The 19846-nt window shown below is 42.0% G+C and overlaps 1 long non-coding RNA gene across 1 annotated transcript in view; it reads right to left on the bottom strand.

Moving 5' to 3' along the window:
* Positions 1-780: 780 nt before the first annotated feature.
* The window catches only part of LOC113884990, an 84318-nt gene continuing 65252 nt past the window's right edge, over positions 781-19846 (bottom strand). The window contains exons 3-4 of the long non-coding RNA XR_003509086.1: positions 9077-9220; positions 781-900 (exon numbers count right to left, since the gene is read on the bottom strand). This is a non-coding gene — a long non-coding RNA (uncharacterized LOC113884990). The remainder of the gene's footprint in view (positions 901-9076; positions 9221-19846) is intronic.

Consider the following 19846-nt stretch of genomic DNA (forward strand, 5'->3'; position numbering starts at 1 on the left):
TTTAGCTTAAAACAGTTGATACGCCACGGTGCGGTATTCTCGGGGAAGATTTCCTGAACATTATCACAAGTTTAGTGGCCACTGAGGACGTCAATTCAAGCACCCACCATTTGAAAATAAGGTCAAATTCAGTCTTCGTTTTGAATAACGACCGGCCTGACGCAAGTCCAGTTTATGGCACAACCAAGGCCGAAACGCGTAGCTCAGTCGGTAAAGCGTCTGCCTACGATGCAGGGGACCCAGGTTCGATTCCTGGGCTGGGAAGATCTCCTGGAGAAGGAAATGACAACCCACTCTGGTATTCTTGCCTGGATAATGCCATGGACAGAGGCGTCTGGTGGGCTAGTTTGTGGGGTCGCAAGAGTCGGACACCAGTGAGCGACTAAGCACGCACACAAGACCTAGACTAAAATGACTTTTAAAAATACCTATGTATTTTATGTAGGTATCTATTATAATAAAGACTAAATTATTTGCTTATATTTGTTTTAATGGTGTATTTAACAGACCAGGAAATGTAGAAAAGATCACATCAGATCAGTTGCTCAGTCATGTCTGACTCTTTGTGACCCCATGAATCGCAGCACGCCAGGCCTCCCTGTCCATTACCAACCCCCAGAGTTCACCCAGACTCACGTCCATCAAGTCAGTGATGCCATCCAGCCATCTCATCCTCTGTTGTCCCCTTCTCCTCCTGCCCCCAATCCCTCCCAGCATCAGACTCTTTTCCAATGAGTCAACTCTTCACATGAGGTGGCCAAAGTACTGGAGTTTCAGCTTCAGCATCATTCCTTCCAAAGAAATCCCAGGGCTGATCTCCTTCAGAATGGACTGGTTGGATCTCATGGTGCAAACCCTCACTGTTCTTGACCTGTTCATTGTAGCTGTCCTTGTAGAAATCTGCAAAAACCTCAGAAAAGCAGAAGGTACTTTCAAAGAAATATAAACTGTAATTGTTAGAGATTAGTTCTGAAGAAAGTTTAGGAGCAATTAAAAGAGATTAGTAAAACCACACAACCATCTTTCTGAAAATTATTCTGTCCCTCACATCTTTTTCACATGATTGTATCCTCTATTAAGGTAACCTAGTTCACTGGTCCAAGTTTAACCACTGAAGTAAAGGCCTCAGGTCAGTAAGCAGTAGAGAGTCTTCAACTTTAGAATCCATGAGAATCACGCTGAAATGCAGATTCCTGGGTCAGGCTGCCCTGAGAGCCCCAGAGTCTGCATTCTTCATAAGCAGCTTTGATAAACAAGACAGTTACGTGCACTCTTCGAGTGCCCTAAATCATGAATATTATGTGAAACCAGATTTTCTCTAGAGGTGGTTCTAGAGATGGCAATAAACAACCTTTTCTTTCTTTGTCTAGGCAGCCACCTCTATATTATTAATATATAAACAGAAACAAGAGGGTGCTATCTTACTAGATGTATTTAATTTTTTTTAACTAACAGCATTGGCCATTCCCCGATACGCCAGGCACAGCGTTAGAGTTTCACACTTATGGTCGCATGAGGTCCATGTCAGTGAGTCTAACCCATTAAGACCTTGGTAGGGTCAAGAGTATTTTCACTGGTTTGAGTCATGATGCCATCATAAAATGTAGCATGTCAACTTTCTAACAACATATATAGAACTCTTTGAATAATTGCCATCTTGGAAATACAGAATGAAACAAGGGATAGATGTGCTTTATTATAAAAATAACAGGAGCATGGCACCCCGAAGAAAACCCAGGGAAATAATGAATGGAAACTGCAGACAAACTTGGCCGACTGTACAGAGTCTGTAGTCTTGGTCAGGCTTGACTGGCTGGCTTGCTCACTGATAAGCTAACAGGGTCCCTGCTGCTGCTGCTGCTGCTGCTGCTGCTGCTGCTGCTGCTAAGTCGCTTCAGTCGTGTCCGATTCTGTGCGACCCCATAGACGGCAGCCCACCAGGCTCCCCCGTCCCTGGGATTCTCCAGGCAAGAACTCTGGAGTGGATTGCCATTTCCTTCTCCAATGCATGAAAGTGAAAAGTGAAAGTGAAGTTGCTCAGTCGTGTCCGACTGTTAGCGACCCCATGGACTGCAGCCTACCAGGCTCCTCCATCCATGGGATTTTCCAGGCAAGAGAACTGGAGTGGGTTCCCATTGCCTTCTCCGAACAGGGTCCCTAGTTTGACCTAACTCCTTACAACCTGTCATCTTTCTCTCCCCACACACCCAGGGCTCTCCATTCTGGTATACAGGATTTCTGTTTACTTCAGGTCAGAGAAGAAAGAAAATTGAATGTATTTTTAATGGAGTCATCTTAATCACAAAAATACATGATCTTAGCCAAAAGGCCAAGAAGTGATTACCCACTCCAGGGCATGTATTCAGATAAAACTCTAATCCAAAAAGATACACGCACCCTTATGTTCACAGCAGCACTGTTTACTGTAGCCAAAGCACGGAAGAAGCCTAAATGTCCAGTGAGCGAACAAATGGATAAAGATGTGATCCCTATATACAATAGGATGCCACTCAGCCATACGAAAGAGTGAAATAATCCATTTGGAGCAACATCGATGGACCTAGAGATGATCACACTTAGTGAAGTAAGTCAGACAGAGAAAGGCAGATACCACGGGATGTCACTCATGTATGGAATCTATGACATGAATGAACCTGTCTGTGAAGCAGAAACAGACTCACAGATACAGAGGTGGGCTTGGTGGTTCCCGGGGAGGGAGGGGGGAGGACTGGAGTGGGAGGTTAGAATTAGCAGCTGTAAGCTTTTATATATAGAATGGATAAACAATAAGATCCTACTGTACAGCGCTGGGAACTGTATTTAGTGTGCTATGATAGACTACATGGAAAACTAAAGGCATAATATATAAAACTAAATATATAATATATAACTAAACCACTTTACTGTACAGCAGAAATCAACACACCATTGTGAATCAACTATACTCCAGTTAAAAAATGATTATATAAAAAATAAATACAAATAAGCGTTGAAAAAAATCTGAATAAAGACAGCAAGTATATATACTTTTATGGTATGGTCACAAAGTTGCTCCTTTCATTTGTGAAAATACAGCAGAAAATATTGTATCATCCATATTTTGGGTGGCAACTCAATTTTTCAACAGGCAAATTTATGCTTTTGAGATTCTAGAAGAAAAAAATTTAATGGATTGTTGTTAACATATATGTGGTAGAAATTATATCATTTTCATTTCTTAAGCATCTTTCTTTTAAAATTCAAACCAAGGTATACAAGAGGTCTCTAGTCCTCTTTGCCAATAGATTGCTATAATCCACAAGACTTTATACTCAGTCATGATACAGGTAAGGCCGGCTATTTGGAAATCTAAATATGATTATTTTACATTCAGAAAACTCAATATGGAATTGAAACACTTCTGAGAAAAGATCTAACTAGATGTGTTATAGTTTAACTTCATCATTTTAACCAGTTGGTTTAGCTAGCAAAAACCTAAGGTGGTTTACCTAGGTTACAGATTAGCTAAATCATTGAGTAACTTGAGGTTTAAAAGAATCTTATGCCTATTAAGTTACGAAGGGAGTTGGGCAGAGTGTGATAATTACTAAGTAACAATTCTATTTCCTCTCTCACTGAACTGGTTATAGGAAAAACACCATAATTGCTTTTTGTGTATTGTATTGCCAAAAAAAGTTTCATTCCCAAATCATACGCTTAGCTCTAGGCTAGAGTTTAATTGGCACCAAATGCAACAAACAATAGTCTGCTGGAAATTAACTCTCCTTTAGATGTTTCTCTGAATACTCCATGACTTTGGGGACCAAAGGGAGGAACTTCCAAATAGACCTTCAGAATCATTAAGAGTCAAGGGTATCATTTCAAAGATGCCACCTGCTTGTATAGCTGAGACGAAGAATTGTACTGTCTTGGTGCTATGGAGTCCCATAGAAGAGTCACTAGATGTTGAAATATTTATGAAGTGTAAAGAGTACGAGAGAAAGAAAGAAACGAGGGAGAGGGAGGGAAGGAGGAAGGGAGGGAGGAAGGAAAATAGAAAAAAGAAAGTCTAGAATATTCGGAGGCATCTGCTGGATTGTGTTCCACCAACCCATCATCTCAGACAAGCGTTTAAGCCACAGAAGATGTGAGGGGCAATACCCCAAAGCGTGTTCCTCTTCCTCACTTGGCAGTCAAGAATTCTTCTAGTGTTCCACTCGATTCAAACTGTCCTAAGCCAGTTTCCCTCAACTACTGTCCAGCACTTTGCTGGTAAAGTACGAGGAAGAAGCAAGCCTTTGTTTCCTCAGGCTCCTGAGGCTCCAGCTGCTGTCTGTTCCTGCGGCGCAGCCTGCTGTCCTGACCGGTGCGCCGCGATCACTGTAAGCGCAGTCAAATTCCCCCTTTCCTGGTCCTTTTTTCATTCCAGTAAGCATTTTGAGTGAAAGCTTCACTCGAAGTAAATGCAGTCATATTTACAGTAGAATCAGCTAATCTAAAGTTACAGGAGACTGAATTTTCCATATTTGATGCGAGGGAAGGTAGAAAGTGGGGTGTAGCTAAATGTTTTATCTTGGAAACTATTCTGAAGTTAAGTGCTGAGACTCACTGGATTTTCACTCATTCATACAATGACAAGGTACCTATACAACCATTTTTGCCAACCTCATAGTTTAAAAAAATCTTATTAATCAAAAAGCATTTCTAACATCCATTAACAGGGCTAAATAATGAGCCCAATGGTGCAGACTCAGATAGCTATTGCTTATTCTGAAGTTTGGATTTCAAAATATTCAAATACTAATGACTCCCATTGGGCTTCCCAGGTGGCTCCAGTGGTAAACAGCTCACCTGCCAGTACAGAAGATGTAAGAGACGCAAGTTCAATCCCTGGGTCTGGAAGATCTCCTGGAGGAAGGTATAGCAACCCACTCCAGTACTCTTGCCTGGAGAATCCCATGGACAAAGGAGTCTGGCAGGCTACATTCCATGGGATCACAAAGAGATGGACATGAGTGAAGCGACAGAACATGCATGAAGATCAGAAGTACAATGAGGTATCACCTCACACCAGTCAGAATGGCCATCATCAAAAAAATCTACAAACAATAAATGCTGGAGAAGATGTAGAGAAAAGGGAACCCTCCTGCACTGTTGGTGGGAATGTAACTTGGTACAACCACTGTGGAGAACAGGATGGAGGTTCCTTAAGAAACTAAAAACAGGGTTACCATGTGATACAGCAACCCCACTCCTGGGCATGTAGCCAGAGAAAAACATGGTTTGAAAGAATGCATGCACCCCAATGTTCATTGCAATATGTTTATGAATAGGATATGGAAACCTAAATTTCCATTAACAGATGAATGAAGAAAGAAGCTGTGGTGCGTATATACAGTGGAATATCACTCAGCCATACAGATGAATGAAGAAAGAAGCCGTGGTACGTATATACAGTGCAATATCACTCAGCCATACAGATGAATGAAGAAAGAAGCCGTGGTACGTATATACAGTGGAATATCACTCAGCCATACAGATGAATGAAGAAAGAAGCCGTGGTACGTATATACAGTGGAATATCACTCAGCCATACAGATGAATGAAGAAAGAAGCCGTGGTGCGTATATACAGTGGAATATCACTCAGCCATACAGATGAATGAAGAAAGAAGCCGTGGTGCGTATATACAGTGGAATATCACTCAGCCATACAGATGAATGAAGAAAGAAGCCGTGGTACGTATATACAGTGGAATATCACTCAGCCATACAGATGAATGAAGAAAGAAGCCGTGGTACGTATATACAGTGGAATATCACTCAGCCACTAAAAGAAAGAAATAACGCCCTTGGCAGCAGCACGGTTGGACCTGGAGATGTTCATACTAAGTGAAATAAATCAGACAGAGAAAGGCAAGTATACGAGATTATTTATATGCAGAATCTTTAAAAAAAAAAAAACGATAGAAATGAACTTATTCACAAAACAGAAACAGGTTCACAGACGTAGAGGCTGCAAGCAAGCAAGTGAAGTCACTCAGTCATGTCCAACTCTTTGCAACCCCATGGATTGTAGCCTACCAGGCTTCTCCCTCCATGGGATTCTCCAGGCAAGAATACTGGAGTGGGTTACCATTTCCTTCTCCAGGGGATCTTCCCGACCCTGGGATCGAACCTGGGTCTCCCGCATTGGAGGCAGACGCTTTAACCTCTGAGCCACCAGGGAAGAACAAGAGGTTGCAACTGGGGTTGTAATTTATGGTTACAACTGGGGAAGAATGGAGAGGGAGGAATAGATTGGGAGATTGGGATTGACATACACACACTACTGTATATAAAACAGATACTCAACAAGGTCCTACTGTGTAGCACAGGGAGCTCTACTCGATACTCCGTAATAACCTAAACAGGAAAAGTATCTGAGAAAGGATCCATGTATATGTATAACTGAATCACTCTGCTATACACCTGAAACTAACACAACACTGTTAATCAACTATGCTCCAGTATAAAATAAAAATTAAAACAAATATCAACTAGCCTCAAATATTCATTTCACCTTGGTTTTTGTTGCTCAGTTGCTAAATCATGTCTGACTGTTTGCAACCCCAAGAACTTCAGCACGCCAGGCTTCCCTATCCTTCACTATCTCCTGGAGTTTGCTCAAACTCATGTCCATTGAGTCAGTGATGCTATCTAATCATCTCATCCTCTGCCGCCCACCTCTCCTCCTGCCCTCAACCTTTCCCAGCATCAGGGTCTTTTCCAATTAGTTGGTCTTCACATCAGGTGGCCAGAAAATTGGAGCTTCAACTTCAGCATCAAGCCTCAGGGTATAAATTAATCTTCACATACACATATTACAACCTATAGAAGTGTTGTGGTTAATTGCAGATAATATAACATCATCAAAATAGCTCAAGTCCTCACTCATCTTGCCTATTAAGCAAAAAAAAAAAAGGGGGGGAGGGGGGTGGTCTCTCTTTTCCAGAGATGTGTTTCCCATCAAGACCCCTCTGGAGAATGTTCCCAGAACTCTGGAGAATGCTTACTCACAACTGAAGGGTTAATCCAGGTGCCCCACCACCTTTGGGAGGTGCTGGGACTCTAGCTGCGCCCTCTTGGTACTGAGTGAATGCGCCTGAGGAAGCAAGCTGCTTTAGAAACAGCTAGGAATCTGTCACATCAGGTCTCCAGTGTGACCTTTCGTTTACTCAGCCTATTTTCCAAAGTCCCCACAAATATTTTAAAACAAATGATTATGTTTAAAAGAGACTACTTTGAAAGGATGGTCACGAAGCAGGGACATTCTAAGGAGAAGCCCAATACTCCAGAGCTATAGGCAGGGGAGCACCCACCCTCGGTCTGCAGGGCGGGGGCGGGGAGAGGACCTGGGGACCGGAGGAGGAGTCTGGGGGAGGAGCTTGGCAACGGATCCCACCCACAGGGAGGGAGCTGGGGCGGGGCGTTCCAGATTCACCCTTCAGCATCCTGCTGGCGGTCCCACTGGAAACCAGAGCGTAGGGGACCGTGATGTGACCCCAGAGGAGAGAAGGGTACCCAGCGCCTCTGGAGACAAGCGGAGAATCCCCAGCGCTCCTGGGGGGCCTGCCCAGAACCAAGCACTGCACCATCCAGAACCACCATTCCCACTGGTCCCAGTATCTTTCTACCTTCATAATTTATTTTAGGGACTTCCCTGACTTTCTCTGTGTCAGGCACACAGCTGGGGACTCCTTCTCCACAAAAGTTTCCAAAATTCTGATTCTGAAGAAAGGAATAGGGAGTATAGAATAAAACGTGAGTTTCAATGGAAAACTACAGGGTTACATGGCGCACACCCTTTTGGGTCGTCCAATGCTGACTTGTTCTTGCTTTGTCTATTTGTAGCTCTTGGTACCTTAGTAGACACTCCATGCAAACTCTGTCTCCAAGTAGAGTTCCTATTGACTTCCCTCCCTCTTGTAGAAAAACAGATTTACATTCATTTGCATTCAGTTCCTTGACTCCATATCAATTTGTGCTTTTAACTTTTTCTTTGGCTCGGACTATAAGATATCCCTGGTTCTCTTATATACAAGTAAAATAAAATCTTTAACATAAGTTCATTTTTATATCTGTGGAAGAGTCAGGATTTTACCTTTCTCTGACAATTATCTTTTAACACGAGTCTCATCCTTTTGTATCAGAAAGTACTTGGGATCCTTAAGTAAACTGACCTGAGCCAACTCTAACTTAGCATATCAATGATTTAACACGAAAGAGACTTTAAAAATGAATACGTTGTTATACAAGGTTTGTAGAAAATAAGCAAGTTGATGGTGTGCTAAGGAAATGAAGACTCTGCCTAGTTTGTGAAATGCTGAAATGTTTAATCCCCTAATAGGATCTTATTATCCGATCCTTTTGATTCGTTTTCTTGGCGTGACCATGACTCACAACTACAACGAGTGGCCGAATCTGATAGTATCCGTGTTTGTTTTCACAGTGTGATGAATGTTTTATTTTCACCTCTTCTCAAGCCTCTGTTGGAGACAACAGGAAGTTGGCTTTCCTGGGTGTGAAAGCCATTGGATAGGCATCAGATGAAAAGTTCTTCTGAAAGAACTGTAAGTCCACTGGTGGGGCAGGGATGGGGGCGTGGGCAGGCACCTCACTTCAGAGAGCAACCAGAGAAAACAAACAAGGCCAAGATTTCAGAAATAATTGCTTTTAAATTGCTTCCTAGTTATAGATTTCAAGAAATAGTTCCAACTTCATTAGTCAGTCTGTTGCCCTTTTGAAACTGTGTCTTTCGTTATTCAAATGCCAGCACCTGTAAATGTAGCTCCCACCCACTTTGCCTGCCCTAACTTCCACTACCTCCCAACAAAAACTTTCCAGTGTCAGAGCTGAATGCTCCTTGGGGCTGAAAGTTCCTGAGCTTCCCCAGACTTCCCATTGCTCCCATCAGGCCCCTCTCGAACTGCCAGTTCACTCACTTCTGAATCACTTTTCTTCCAGTGTAAGTGAATCGTTTCTCCAAGATTAACTCAAATATTACCTCTTCCGTGAAGTTCTAATAGCTCTAGCTGGAAGTGACTTATCATCTGTACCTCTTTGGACACTTGTCGTTTGTCCCGATCATCGGTTTGGTGGTGCAAGACGGCCCGGCTCCAAGGGGATAAGTGTTACAGGCAGGCTGGAACTGCTGTGGAAATGGGTAAAAGCACCAATCGCCTCTCTTTCCTCTGAAAATGCTAAAACAATTAAGAAATAGATACAGGAGTTGGTTAGATGTCAAAGTGTCAGCTTTATGCTGGCAAAGTAGAATCAGAAGGCATGGTTGGAACCTAAGGATGAAACCAGCTTTCCTATTACCTACCTGAGTTGGGTCAGTTGGGCCAGAAGCCCCACCAGCGGGGGATGTAAACTACTTTGGAGAACACTGGACGCTCCTTAGAAAACGACAAAGAGAACCGCCATATGATCCAGCAATCCCACCCCTGGACATGTATCCGGCGGGGGCGGAAAGAAACATAATTCAAAAAAACACATGTACCCAATGTTCATTGCAGCACTGTTTACAACTGCCAAGCATGGACGCAACTCAAGCGCCCATCAACAGAGGAATGGATAAAGAAGACTATACACAGACGTAAAGAACAGGCTTTTGGACTCAGTGGGAGAAGGAGACCGTGGGACAATTTGAGAGATTAGCACGGACACCTATACATTACCATAAGTAAAACAGACAACCGGTGGGAGTTTGATGCATGAAACAGGGCACCCAAAGCTGGTGCTCGGTGAGAACCCGGAGGGATGGGGTTGGGAGGGAGCTGGGAGGGGGTTCAGGATGGTGGCGATGGGGAGGGGACACATGTATACCTATGGCCGATTCTTGTTGACGTATGGCAAAACCATCATAATATTGTAAAGTAATTATCTTCCAATTAAAATAAACAATTTTTTTTAAAAAAGAAGATGTGGTACATATATACAATGGAATATACTCAGGCATTAAAGAAAGGAAATTTTGCCATTTGCAACAACATGGATAGAACTGGAAGGCATCATACTTAGTGAAGTAAGTCATATAGAAAAAGACAAATACTGTATGTTATCACTTACATGTGGAATCTAAAAAATAAAACAAATCAATGAAAATAACAAAACAGAAACAGACTCACGGATGAAGAGAACAAACTAGTGGTTATCAGTGGGGTGGGGAGAAGGGAAAAATAGGTTATGGGATTAAGAGGTATGAACTATAAAATAAATAGCCACAAGGGAATATTGTACAGCACAGGAAATATAGCCAATATTGTGTGATAACTTTAAATGGAGTATAATCTATAAAAACGTTAAATCGCTATGTTGTACACCTGAAACTAACACAATATTGTAAATCAGTTATACGTTAATAAAACTGATTAAATAAATATGAATGTAAAATATACATACCTGGTTAGTGGTCACCCTACTAGACAACACAGATCCAAAGAGTGCAGAAATGAAAGTATGCCCTGATCTGACTTTTCAAGAAGAATCCCAAAACATGCACGCTTCTTTGTGAAATACCTTGACTTTTGCATTTTGGATCAAATCTTTTTTTTTAAACAGCCTTCAGTTCAGTTCAGTCACTCAGTTGTGTCCGACTCTTTGCGACCCCATGAATTGCAGCACACCAGCCCTCCCTGTCCATCACCAACTCCCGGAGTTCACTCAGACTCACGTCCACTGAGTCAGTGATGCCATCCAGCCATCTCATCCTCTGTCAGCCCCTTCTCCTCCTGCCCCCAATCCCTCCCAGCATCAGACTCTTTTCCAATGAGTCAACTCTTCACATGAGGTGGCCAAAGTATTGGAGTTTCAGCTTTAGCATTATTCCTTCCAAAGAACACCCAGGACTGATGTCCTTCAGAATGGACTGGTTGGATCTCCTTGCAGTCCAAGGGACTCTCAAGAGTCTTCTCCAACACCACAGTTCAAAAGCATCAATTCTTCGGTGCTCAGCCTTCTTCACAGTTCTACTGAGGTATAATTGATACAAAAACTGCACATACAGCATTGTTTAGTCACTGAGTGGTGTCCAAATCTGCAACCCCATGGACTGCAGCATGCCAGGCTTCCCTGTCCTTCGGTGTCTACAGGAGTTTGCTCAAACTTCTGGCCATTGAATTAGTAAAGCTATCCAACCATCTCCTCCTCTGTCACCACCTTCTCCTCCTACCCTCAGTCCCTTACAGCCTCATGTATATGTTATACAATTTGATGAGTTTGGAAATATGCCCACACACCTGTGTGAAACCACCAGCACAATCAAGAGAATAGATTCATCACCTCCAAATATTTTCTCGTGTCCCTTTTTTTGACTTTTGTGGTAATAACATTTAACAGGAGATCTACCCTCTTAACAAAGTTTTAAATGCATGGTATAGTATTGTCTAGAAGTGGCTCATATTATCTTTCACAGCTGCATATAGGTCAAAGATACCAAGAGGCTATATTCTGCCAGCAAACCAAACACTGCTGTCAGCTTTAGATTTAAGCAATCTTGCTTAGTCTCAGATCACACTCCATATTCACCAACTGTCTCTGTGAGTCACATCTCCTAGATACCAAAGAGACCTCAGGGGGCCAGATGTCCTGCAGGCTGAAGACACAGGCTTCTAATCTCCTTATCACTATTAGCTCCTGACGTCCTTTCCGTCTCTGATCATAGGATGTGAAACCAAATCCAGCCTCTGTACCCTGACACCGAATTAAATCTCAGAGACAGAGTTTTGGGTGAAGAAGGAAAGAACAGCTTCATTGCTTTGACGCCAAAGGGACCACTGCAGGCTTGTTGTTGTTGAGTCGCTCAGTCGTGTCCTATTCTCTGCGACCCCATGGACTGCAGCACACCAGGCTTCCCTGTCCTTCACTGTCCCCCAGAGTTTGCTCAAACTCATGTCCATCGTGTCAGTGATGCCATCCAACCATCTCATCCTCTGTCATCTCTTTCTCCTCCTGCCTTCAATCTTTCACAGCATCAGGGTCTTTTCCAATGAGTCAGTTCTTCACATCAGGTCGCCAAATTATTGGAGCTTCAGCTTTAGCATCAGTCCTTCCAATGAATATTGAGGGTTGATTTCCTTTAGGACTGACTGGCTGGGTCTCCTTGCTGTCCAAGGGACTCTCAAGAGTCTTCTCTGGCACAATTTGAAAGCATCAGTTCTTCAGCGCTCAGCCTTCTTTATGGTCCAACTCTCACAGTCATACATGACTACTGGAAAAATCATAGCTTTGACTACATGGACCTTTGTCGGCAAAGCGATATCTCTGCTTTTTAATACACTGTCTAGGTTTGTCATAGCTTTTCTTCCAAGGAGCAAGCATCTTTCAGTTTCATGGCTGCAGTTACCATCTCAGTGATTTTGGAGCCCAAGAAAATAAAATCTGTGCTGTTTCCACCTTTTCCACTTCTATTTGCCATGAAGTGATGGAGCTGGATGCCATGATCTTAGTTTTTTTATGTTGAGTTTTAAGCCAGATTTTTCACTCTCCCTTTTTCCCCTAATCAAGAGGCTCTTTCAGTTCAGTTCAGTTCAGTTCAGTCACTAAGTTGTGTCCGACTCTCTGCGACCCCATGAATCACAGCACGCCAGGCCTCCCTGTCCATCACCAACTCTCAGAGTTCACTCAAACTCATGTCCATAGAGTCAGTGATGCCATCCAGCCATCTCATCCTCTGTCGTCCCCTTCTCCTCCTGCCCCCAATCCCTCCCAGCATCAGAGTCTTTTCCAATGAGTCAACTCTTCGCATGAGGTGGCCAAAGTATAGAGTTTCAGCTTTATCATCATTCCTTCCAAAGAACACCCAGGACTAATCACCTTTAGAATGGACTGGTTGGATCTCCTTGCAGTCCAAGGGACTCTCAAGAGTCCTCTCTAACACCACAGTTCAAAAGCGTTAATTCTTCAGTGCTCAGCTTTCTTCACAGTCCAACTCTCACATCCATACATGACTACTGGAAAAACCATAGCCTTGACTAGATGGACCTTTGTTGGCAAAGTAATGTCTCTGCTTTTCAATATGTTATCTAGGTTGGTCATAATTTTCCTTCCAAAGAGTAAGCGTCTTTTAATTTCATGGCTGAAATCACCAGTTCCTCTTAACTTTCTACTATTAAAGTGCTATCACCTGCATATCTGAAGTTGCTGATATTTCTCCCAGCAATCTGGATTCCAGTTTGTGACTCATTCAGCTTGGCTTTCGCATAAATGTACTCTGCATACAAGTTAAATAAGCAGGGCCCTCAAAACGGTGTGTCCCATCCCAACCCAGGAGGAGTTGTGAGGAGTTTTATAGTCAAGGGTAGGGTTGCTGATACGGAATGGGTGTGTGCAGGGCCCTCACGCCTTCAATCCAGAGATTGCCTGGAGTGAGGTGATGATGGGGAACTGTGACCTTCTCTGAAATGAAGAGTGTCTCATCAAGTAGTTAACATTTTCCATTTGGTGGGGGCTTAGTTCTGCAGAAGAGCTCAAAGATATTGCTCTGTGTACCCCTTGAGAGAGCACCAGAACTCTGCCCCAAGGCTGCACTAATGTTTCTTGTCTCTGCATCCCCTCCCTTCCCTGATTAACAGCTGTTTGAATCTGCCCCTTGGAACTCAAGGAAGTTCATGGAGGCTGAATGAAGCCTGTTTCCTGTAATCAAGAAAGGTTTTTGTGCCCAGGAGCCCCATTGAGTCCTGCTCCGTTTCAGGACCATATCAAGATTTTTAACGCCATGAGTCAGAGACCAAATCTTACAGTTTTCTGAAGCTCTCATTAGTGCCTGCAACAGCGATTCCATTTTCAAAGACTCTTGATATTTGTTGTTGTTGCTATTGTATCAGAAAAGGCAATTTTGTTTTATCAGAGGCATATTCCATTTAGAGCAAAATTAACATGTAAAACTGCACATTTATAACAGATAAATTAGTAGGTGATTTTATGTCTACCTATAGAATTATTTAAATGGCAACTTTCTCTACCATGTTAAAGATACAGTGCCAGAATCAAAAAGTAATATTGTATGCTATTATTTGGGGATATATCAATTGCACCAAGAAGTGATGCTAAGCTGATATTCTCAAAACAATTATCAATAAAACAGAAACATATCTGACAATCAGGACTTCTTTCAGAACTAAAAAATAAATAACTACTATTTCTCCAAAGAGGATATACCATGTGCCAAAAAGCACATGAAAATGTGCTCAACATTGTTAGTCATCAGGGAAATAAAATCACAATAAGATATCACTTCACATCTACCAGGAAAGTAACATATTAGCAGGGATGTGGGGAAATAGAACTCCCCACATAGCTGGTGGAGATGTAAAACAGTGCAGCCATATGGAATACAGTTTGGCAATTTCTGAAAAAGTTAAACATGGAATTACCATATAAGCCACCAATGCCACTTCCAGTTATAGCCTCAAAAGAATTAAAAGCAGAAATTCAGATACGTATGACAATGTTCAGCATGTTCATAAAAGCCAAATTGTGAGAGAACAATTCAAGCATCTACCAACAAGTGAATGAACCAAGAAAATGTGGTATAGACACACAACGGAATGTTATTAATCCTTGAAAATGAATGAGTGAAATTCTTATACAGGTGACAAATGGATGAACTTTGAAAACATTATGCTAAGTGAAATAAACCAGATATGAAAGAATGAATATTGTGTAATTCTAGTTATATGTGTATCTTAGTCATTTTGAGCTGCTTTAACAAAATGCCATAGACTACATGATTTGAACAACAGAAACATATTTCTCATGGTTCTGGACGTTGAGAAGGCCAAGATGAGAGTGCCTGTGTGGTCAGGTTCTGACGAGAACACGCTTCCTGGTTTGCAGATGGCTGTGTGTTCACATGGTGGAAAGAGACCATCTCTCACTTCTCTGGAGAAGGCGATGGCACCCCACTCCAGTGCTCTTGCCTGGAGAATCCCATGGACGGAGGAGCCTGGTGGGCTGCAGTCCATGGGGTCGCTAAGAGTCGGACACGACTGAGTGACTTCACTTTCACTTCTCACGTTCATGCATTGGAGAAGGAAATGGCAACCCACTCCAGTGTTCTTGCCTGGAGAATCCCAGGGACAGGGGAGCCTGGTGGGCTGCCATCTATGGGGTCGCACAGAATCAGATACAACTGAAGTGACTTAGCAGCAGCTCTCTTCTCTACTAATAAGGGCACTAATTCCTCTATTGAAGCCTCCACCCTTATGACAATCACCTCCCAAAGGCCCCCTTCCAGGTGGCATCACACTGGGGTTTAGGGCTTTGACATATGGGAAGCCAGGGGTTGGGAGAGAGGGGAATGGGAGTTACTTTTTAATGGATACAGAGTTCTACTGGGGACATTAAAGAAACTCCTAGAAATGCATACTGCTATTGGTTGTACATCATTATAAGAATATTTAATGCCTCTGAATTGAACAAGTATAAGGGGGCCACCTGATGCGAAGATCTGACTCATTGGAAAAGACCCTGATGCTGGGAAAGATTGAAGGAAGGAGGAGAAGGGGATGACAGAGGATGAGATGGTTGGATGGCATCACTGACTCAATGGACATGAGTTTGAGTAAGTTCCGGAACCTGGTGATGGACAGGGAGGCTTGGCGTGCTGTAGTCCATGGGGTCACAAAGAGTCAGACATGACTGAGAGGCTGAACTTCTGACTGAACTGAAATGGTTAAAATGGTAAATTTTGTGTTATGTATATTTTACCATAATTTTTAAAAACCTAATTTGCTCTTTGAATTCTCTAGACTACTGCTTCCCATCCACTCCCAATTTTTGCTAATAACTGAGGAGTATTGGACACATACAATTTAACAGAATTTGAGTTCTGAACTAGCCTTCAAAGTTGCCATCTTGTCACAGGCAATAGAGTGTATACGAACGTAAAATTTAAATATCAAGGCAAGTCACTGAAAACTGTATTATTCCTTTCATTGGTAAAAGACATCCAAAATGTCATAAGCCTAAGGCCTAAAAAAGAGCATTATTAAAACGTTTAAAGAAAGTCTGCAAATTTGGTCCCAGGATAACACATAGAAATTTGAAGGTTGTGTTAAAACTTAGTACAAAGCTTTAAAATGTGACTGAGATCATGCAACAATTCAAAAATACCAGAGTATCTTAGATAAACCGTGTCCATCTTGAAGTCCAACAGAAAAAAAGGTAAATCTTAATCAGGCCTCATAATTTTGCTGCAATGAGAGCAGATTAGCTTGGTCTATCAGAGATCCCTTCCAAAAGCTTTTACTGAAGAAATGCTGAAACTTGTGCCCACCCCACTCCAGGCTCTGTTTTCACTTTCTTGTTTGCGCAGTTTCCCTGAGTTCCCAAGGGCAGATTCAAGCAGTTATCAATTAGGACGGGGATGTGATGAAACACACATGAGATGAAACAGAAACACAGGAAAGACAGTCAAGAAACAATAGGGCAGCCATGGGGCAGGGTCCTGGCTCCTCTTCAAGGAATGCACATATTCATATCTGTGAATTGTTTTACAGAAACTCCCACCCAGGTGGAAGACCTGAGATTCCTGTTTCCTGTTCAGGCTGAGCGTGAGATTCCTGTTTCCTCACCACCAACCAATCAGAAGAGAGTCACACACCCTGCAACCCTCACTCCAAATTTTACCTTTAAAAAAACTTGCCCCTAAAGCATCAGGGAGTTCGGGCCTTTTGAGCATGAACCACCTGTTCTTCTTGCTTGGTCCTGCCATAAACCTTTCTCTGCTGCAGACTCTGACGTTTCAGTCTGCCTGGCCTCACTGTGTATCAGGCATATTGAACTTGAGCTGAACGACAGTGCCAGAGCAGTTCATTATATGACAGGTTCAATGGTCAAGGTGGTGCCCGTCTATTGACTCCAAGAGCAACAGTGTTCAGTAAGGTTCTACAAAGCTTTACCCGAGTTACGCTCAGTCTGAAAACCCACAGCACTAAGATCAAGGTCACAATTTCTTTGGATTTAATTCAGCATCTTAAATTTTGATGAGAATGACCACTGTTGGATTGGCCTGTTTAAAGTAAAAGTAATTCTAGCTGATCGATGCTCACCCTCCAAGCTCCCTCATAGTTCCACCATATTTTGATTTTATAGTGATTGTTGAATACACATTCCTGTGACCCACACACAGTGAGGCTAAATAAACCAAACCGTCAGAGTTTGGAGCAGAGAAAAGTTCATTGCAAGGGCTAAGGAAAGAGTACAGGCAGCTGGCTCAGGCTCAAAAGACCCAAACTCCCCGATGGGGTTCAGGAAAAGGGTTTTAAAAGGTCAGGGGAGGGAGGAGAGTCACAGTGTGTGTGACCAGCTTGTGCACAATTCTCTGATTGGCTGATGATAAGGTAACAGGGCAGTGTCACAGGGGTCACCATCATGAACTTCAGGCTCAGTAGGCCTGGGGGCTATGTCATGATAATCAAGTGGTTAACTTCTTCCATTTAGTGGGGGTTTAGTATCTGCAACACAACTCAGGAATGTGCATCCGACACTGTAATCCATGTCCTTCAGGGAGGAACTAACGATTCTGTTAACTGCTATATGGCTGATCTATAGTTTAAATTGTTACCAGTTCCCTTGGTCCAAGTGCTATTTTTTGTTACTACATGTTCACATCCTTTCAATTATTAATTGTTGAGCTATGTTTCTGTGACTCAGTGGAGGCCTGGGAGACGAGCAGCTTTTCTACAAACAAGAGGCAGGCAGAGGATATGGGGCGGGGGGTTTGGGGGAGGCTCTGTCCCCAAAAGGCCTCAAAGGGTCCTGCTCAGTTAGATTATTGCAAAAATTGCTGAAATATCCAGCTCTTCCCATCTAAAGACTATTAATTTGGGGACGACATGTACCCACAGTCTTGAGCTTATGATGACTACTTAACTCAATGCTTAATAAGATATTAGCAACTGTCAATTAAGCTTTAATGATAGTATTAAAATGCAAGCTAGAATAATTCATATACTTTTCTGTGACTTGGAAACAGAACTTTTGTTCCACAGAGCAAAATCTATTGAAACAGCTTTTATGCATAAATCCAAACAGAATAATTTGCATGAAACTGATAATAATTAACTCACATTTGCATAGGGCTTTAAGACTTACAAAGTGTTTTAACATTCATTTCCTCATTTAATCCTCATTACTAAGTTGTTTTGTGGGCTATAAACTGAATATTTAAATTTTCTGTTACACAATCTGAAACAAAAACAGTGCAAATAGTAGTGGCTCTAAGAGTGAGCTGAGGACTAACTTAAATTTACAGAAGAAACCTCACAATTTTTTTTCTTGATGAAACCAGCAACAATTTCCTTGAAACTAGAATTATAACATTTAATGATTCTTGAGCTTAAATTACAGGTTCAAACTGTTCCACAACATTACATTATGCAGGCAAGTGAAGTTCAAATGCAAAGATAAAAATGAATAAGTAGATATAAGACTAGTCAAGCCTTTCATCACCACAAAAAGACAAACAAGAAAGGTTGAAGATCTGCTGCTCAAAATAAGTGTGAAATAACCCCAAACTATTTTAGAAGGATTTTAGTTTCTAAAATTAGTTTGCTCTCCTTATATTTTGAGGACTTTTTGGTTCCAAACATATGACAACAATAAATAAAATATTTTAAAAGAGTATTTAAAATTATGACATTTGAAACTGAGATAACCAACTCCAAGGAGCAAATGGAAACATTCAATACTGCACAGCACATCTGAGGGCCTATGGGTCTCTGCGTACAGGCAGAGAATTGTGGGAATCTGGCCCCTGATGAAGAACAGGTTGGCATGGGGTCATGCACTCTTAACAGCAGTAGGAATAGATGCTGTCAACTGTATGAGCCTCATGCCTAGAGAAGCAGGTGAACACTCACGTCACCTGGCAACAAGATGCTGAGCCAAGCCACCCCCATCATCACTGAGGGACAAGACCCAAGAACCTCCAGAAGGAGACATGATTCTGGATCAGAGCCCCAGGGTGGTCAAGTGGGAGGCAGGTGGATGGAACTTCAAAATGACTAAGCAGGGAGAAATAAGTACAGAGAGAGAGACAACGACCTTCAACACATGATGAGCCTGCAAAATAAACAAATAAAACTATAGCTAAGAGAGACCATCCATAAATCAGAATATAAATTAATGCCAATCAAATTGCTTGGTATGCTCAAAGGGATAAGTAAACAATGATACCCATAAAAATAAATCAGAAATTCAAAGCAGTTAACAATAAAATAAGAACAGATGATGGTAAAAATTAGTAAAATTAAATCTATGAGTGTTGAAACTAAAGCACAATAAATAGACAAGATAAAGCCCTGGTTGGATTTAAAGAGAAAAAGGAATTAGTAACTGGGAAGAAAACAGTCTCTAAAGAATGCACTCAGAATGCAGCATTGAGAGACAAAGAGATTCTAAAAATATCTACATCTATATGGACACACAGAGAGAAACATACACTCATTGGCATCACCGACTCAATGGACGTGAGTTTGAGCAAGCTCAGGGAGTTGATGATGGACAGGGAAGCCTGGCATAATGCAGTCCAGGGGTCGCAAAGAGTCTGCACTGAAATGAACAGAGAGAGGCTCAAGGAACACCTAAGAGCAGTACCATAAGAATAGAATGAAGGAGATGGATGGTGGAGAAGAAATCTTTTCAAAGATAATTGCTCAGATTTTCCGGAATTGACAAGAACAAGCCAATGAATTTTAAAGTTAGATAAAATGAAAGTTTTACTAGAACAGCATAAAAACATTGAATTTGACTCAAGAAAAAAGGTAATTCCTGAATAAACAGCCATTAAAGAAAGTGAATTAATCTTTCAAAATCTTTAC

This window comes from Bos indicus x Bos taurus, chromosome 27, assembly GCF_003369695.1.
Source record: "Bos indicus x Bos taurus breed Angus x Brahman F1 hybrid chromosome 27, Bos_hybrid_MaternalHap_v2.0, whole genome shotgun sequence".
Lineage (NCBI taxonomy): Eukaryota > Metazoa > Chordata > Mammalia > Artiodactyla > Bovidae > Bos > Bos indicus x Bos taurus.